Source organism: Galeopterus variegatus, unplaced genomic scaffold (genome assembly GCF_000696425.1).
Source record: "Galeopterus variegatus unplaced genomic scaffold, G_variegatus-3.0.2 Scaffold1434, whole genome shotgun sequence".
In the NCBI taxonomy this organism is placed as follows: Eukaryota; Metazoa; Chordata; class Mammalia; order Dermoptera; family Cynocephalidae; genus Galeopterus; species Galeopterus variegatus.
In genome coordinates this window covers 26,192-31,927 of record NW_007727545.1, presented here as the reverse complement: position 1 = coordinate 31,927, position 5,736 = coordinate 26,192, and positions in this window count along the sequence as shown.

Below are 5,736 nucleotides of genomic sequence, written 5' to 3'. Positions count from 1 at the left end.
AACTAATAATAAAATAGAACAATTAAAACAATATGCCAGCATCAATACTCTTGCACTTTGGAGCCATTATTAAGTAAAATAGGGGTTACTTGAACATAAGCACTGATCTGATAGCCAACAGCTACTAAATGACTAGTGGGCAGGATGGAGCAGGAAGGTGCAAATTTCATCACACTGCTCAGAACAGTGAACAATTTAAAACTTATGGATTGTTTATTTCTGGATGTTTTCACTTAATCTTTTTGGACCATGGATAAGGGGGGACCACTGTAAACCTGATGCAAGCAGAAAAAAGAAAATAATAAAGAGCAAAAATCAATAAAATTGACAACAAAAATTATATAGAAAATCAGTGAAAGAAAGAGCTGGTTTTTTTGAAAAGTCTAGCACCACTGACAAAAATATTACTGATATTAATGGAATTAATTTCATTAAAGTAATTACCCAAACAGGATATCACTATGACCCTATTCAACACATATACATTTGACAACTTGGATGAAATGAACCAATTCCTCAATAGATACAAACTACCACAACTTACCCAAAATGAAAAAGACTATTTGAATATCTCTATTAAGAAAATTGAGTCCATAATTTTAAAACTCCCCAAAAAGAAATATTCAGGCTTTTATGGTTTAAATGGAGAATTCTATCAAATCTTTAAAGAAGAATGCACCACTTTTTCAGAAAGTAGAAGAGGAGGAACCACTTCCCAATTTGTTTTATGCAGCTGAAATTACAGGCATACCTTGGAAATATTGTGGGTTCGGTTCCAGACGACCACAATAAAGTAAATATTGCAACAAAGTGAGTCACACGAATTTTTTGACTTCCCAGCGCATATAAAAGTCATGTTTACACTATACTGTAGTCTATTAAGTGTGTAATAATAGCATTATGTCTAAAAAAACCCAATATACATACCTTAATTTTAAAACACACTTTACTGTTAAAAAATGCTAATGATCATTTGAACCTTCAATGAGTCGTAATCTTTTTGCTGGTGGAGGGTCTTGCCTCAGTGTTGATGGCTGCTGACTGGTCAGAGTGCTAGCTGCGGCAGTTTCTTAAATAATACAACACTGAAATTTGCCACATTTATTGACTCTTCCTTTCACAAAGGATTTCTCATATGATGCTGTTTGATAGCATTTTACCCACAGCAGAACTCCTTTCAAAATTGGAGTTAATTCTCTCAAACCCTGCTGCTGCTTTATCAACTAAGTTTATAGAATAGTCTAAATCCTTTGTTGTCATTTCAGCAGTTTTCATGGCATCTTCACTCAGAGTAGACTCCATCTCAACAAACCACTTTCTTTACTCATTCATAAGAAGCAACTCATCTGTTCAAGTTTTATGGTGAGATTGCAGCAATTCAGGCTCCATTTCTCATTCTAGTTCTCTTGCTGTTTCCACCACATCTGCAGTTACTTCCTCCACTGAAGTCNCTGCTGCTTTATCAACTAAGTTTATAGAATAGTCTAAATCCTTTGTTGTCATTTCAGCAGTGTTCATGGCATCTTCACTCAGAGTAGATTCCATCTCAACAAATCACTTTCTTTACTCATTCATAAGAAGCAACTCATCTGTTCAAGTTTTATGGTGAGATTGCAGCAATTCAGGCTCCACTTCTCATTCTAGTTCTCTTGCTGTTTCCACCACATCTGCAGTTACTTCCTCCACTGAAGTCTTGAACCTCTTCAAGTCATCCATAATGGTTGGAATCAACTTGTTCCAAACTCCTGTTAATGTTGAAATTTTGACCTCCTACCGCAAATCACGAATGTTCTTAATGGCATCTAGAAAGATGACTCCTTTCTAGACGGTCTTCAATTTACTTTGCCCAGATCCATCAGAGGGATCACTCTCTATGGCAGCTATAGCCTTATGAAATGTATGTCTTAAATAATAAGACTTGAAAATCAGAATTACTCCTTGATCCGTGAGCTGCAAAATGTATGTTGTGTTAACAGGCATGAAAACAACGCTAGTCTCCTTGTACATCTCCATCAGAGCTCTTGGGTGACCAGGTGCATTGCCAATGAGCAGTAAGATTTTGAAAGGAATCTTTTTTTCTGAGCAGTAGGTCTCAACAGTGGGCTTAAAGTATTCAGTAATCCATGCTGTAAACAGATGTGTGTCTTCCACACTTTGTTGTCCCATTTATAGAGCACAGGCAGGGTAGAGTTAGCATAATTCTTAAAGGCCTAGGATTTTTGGAATAGTAAATAACAAGTGGCCTCAACTTGAAGTCACCAGCTGCCTTAGCCCCTAACAAGAGAGTCACCCTGTCCTTTAAAGCTTCGAACCCAGGTACTGACTTCTCTCTGGCTATGAAAGTCCTAGGTGGCACCTTCTGCCTATCAGTAGAAGGCTGTTTCATCTACATTGACAATCTGGTGTTTAGTGTAGCCACTTTCATCAATGACCTTAGCTGAATCTCACAACTTGCTGCAGCTTCTACATCAGCACTTGCTGCTTCGCCTTGCACTTGTATGTCAGGGAGACGGCCTCTTTCCTTAACCTCATGAACCAGCTTCTTCTGGCTTCACACTTTTCTTCCAAAGCTTCCTCACCTCTCTCAGCCTTCACAGAATGGAAGAGAGTTAGGGCCTTGCTCTGGATTAAGCTTTGGTTTAAGCGGATGTTGTAGCTGGTTTGATCTTCTTTTTTTTTTTTTTTCCTTTTTGTCTTTTTTCGTGACCAGCCACGGGATCGCAACCCTCGGTGTTGCTCCCGCACCTCGCTCAGACAGTGAGCGGCCGGTCCGTATGTGGGATCCGAACCCTCGGCGGGAGCGCCACCGCACTTCCCAAGCGGCGCACTGTAGCAGTGCGCCACCGGGCCGGCCCGCTGGTTTGATCTTCTATCCAGACCATTCGAACGTTATTTATAAGAGCAATAAAGCTGTTTTGCTTTCTTATTCCCGCGTTCACTGGAGTAGCACTTTTAATTTCCTTCAAGAACTTTTCCTTTGTATTCACAATTTGGCTAACTGTTTGGTTCAAGAGAACTAGATTTCAGCCTATCTCGGCTTTTGACATGTCTTCCTCACTAAGTTTAATCATTACTAGCTTTTAATTTAAAGTGAGAGACATGGGACACTTCCTTGCAATTGAACACTACGAGGCCATTGTAGGGTTATTAATTGGCCTGATTTCAATATTGTTGTGTCTCAGGGGATAGAGAGGCCCAAGGAGAGGGAGAGAGACAGGGAAATAGCTGGTTGGTGGGCACACATTTATCAACTAAATTCACCATCTTGTAAGGGTGCAGTTTATGGTTCCCCAAAACAATTACAATAGTGACATTAAAAGTCACTGATCACAAATCACCATAACAGATACAATAATAATGAAAAAGTTTGAAATATTGCAAGAATTACCAAAATGTGACACAGAGATGCAAAGTGAGCACACACGTTGGAAGAATGGTGCCGATAGACTTGGTCAATGCAGGGTTGCCGCAAACCTTCAATTTGTAAATGCAATATCTGCAAAGCACAATAAAGTAAAGTGCAATAAAACAAGGTATGCCTGTGCCCTGATACCAAAGCCAGACAAAGACAGTACATAAAAAAATCACAGACCCATATCCCTCATGAATATAGATATAAAATTCTTTAACAAAATATTTGCTAATAGAAATTCAGCAATAGTAAAAACACTTGTACACCATGACCAAGTAAGGTTTATTCCTGGGATGCAAGGCTGGTTAAACATTCAAAAAGCAATCAATATAATCCATCATATTAACAGGCTAAAGGAAAAAAAAATTATATAATTATATCAATTGGTGCAGAAAAAGCACTTGACAAAATTCCACACCCAGTTATGAAAAAAATTGTAAAAATAGGAATAAAGGAAGAACTTTGTCAACTTGATAAAGAGCATGTACAAAATACCTATAGCTAACATGATACTTAATGGTGAAAACCAAAAGCTTTTCCTCCAAGATGGGGATCAAGGCAACGATGTCTGCTGTCACCACTTATTCAACATAGTGCTGGAAGTTCTAGCCAGTGAAATAAGGCAAGAAAAGAAAATAACAGGTACACAGTAGGAAAGGGAGAAATAAAACTGCCCCTGTTTGCAGATGACACGATTGCCCACACACAAAAAACCCCTCCTAGAACTAATAAGTGAGTTTAACAAGGTGGCAGGATGCTGTAGACAGGATGCCCCCCCAACCTCATTGAAGCTTAAATCCCCATTCTAACTGTTGAGGGTGCTAAATCCTACTGTGGTAATTGAAAGATGGGCCTTGGAGAGGTGATTAGATTGCAGGACCACGCTGTAGTGAATGATTAAAAATGGTGGTCAGGGGTGTGGTTCTGAGGGCTTTAACAGAAGAGCACATGAGAGGTTAGTCTCTCTCTGCTCTGCCATTTTCTGCCACAAGAGATCCCTGGGTCACTGTCACCACCACCAAGACTTTCATCAAATGTGTTTCTCAGCCTCCAAAACAGTAAGCAATAAATTTCATTTTCTCATAAATTACCCAGTTCCAGGTATCTTGTTATAAGCAACAGAAACAGACTAACACAGGGCCATCTCTCACTTGGGAGAGTGTGGTGCTGATAACACCAAGGCCACTGGGTCAGATCCCTATATAGGGATGGCTGGTCAGCTCACTTGGGAGGGTGTGGTACTGAAAACACCAAGTCAAGGGTTAAGATCCCCTTACCGGTCATCTTTTTAACAAAAACAAAAAATAATTAATTAATTAATTAAAAAAAGAAACAGACTAACACACGGGATATAAGATAAACATTTGAAAGCTANATAAATTACCCAGTTCCAGGTATCTTGTTATAAGCAACAGAAACAGACTAACACAGGGCCAACTCTCACTTGGGAGAGTGTGGTGCTGATAACACCAAGGCCACTGGGTCAGATCCCTATATAGGGATGGCTGGTCAGCTCACTTGGGAGAGTGTGGTACTGAAAACACCAAGTCAAGGGTTAAGATCCCCTTACCGGTCATCTTTTTAACAAAAACAAAAAATAATTAATTAAATAATTAATTAAAAAAAGAAACAGACTAACACACGGGATATAAGATAAACATTTGAAAGCTAATTGTATTTCTATATGCTAGCAATAAACACATGGACACCAAAATAAAAAATACAATACCATTTTGAATTTCTCAAAAAATGAAATGCTTGGTGTAAATCTAACAAAATATTTACAGAATTTGAACACTGAAAACTACACAATGCTGATGGAGGGGAAAAAATGAATAAATTCCTTATTGATACATACAACAACCTGGATGAATCTCCAGAGAATTATGCTGAGTGAAAAAAGCAATCCCCAAAGATTACATGCTAGAACGATTCCCTTTCCATTTATATAACATTGCTGAAATGGAAAACATTGTAAAAATGGAGAACAGATTAGTTGTTGCCAGAGGTTAAGAAGGAGGTGCAGGTAGTAGGGAAGCAGGTCTGGTTATAAAAGGCACCAGGAGGGAGCCTGATGGTGATGGAAATGTCCTGAATCTTGACTGTACAAATGTCAACATACAGGTTGTGATGTTGTGTTACAGTTTTGCAAGATGTTACCACTAGGAGGAACAGAATAAAGGGTACAAGGAACCTCTCCATGTTATTTCTTAGGACTGCATGTGAATCTACAATTATCTAAAAATAAAAAGTTGTATTAAAAAAAAAGGTTAAGTACACAGTAGGCAGTAATGTGTAATTTGGCTCATGCAGAGCAAATCTGA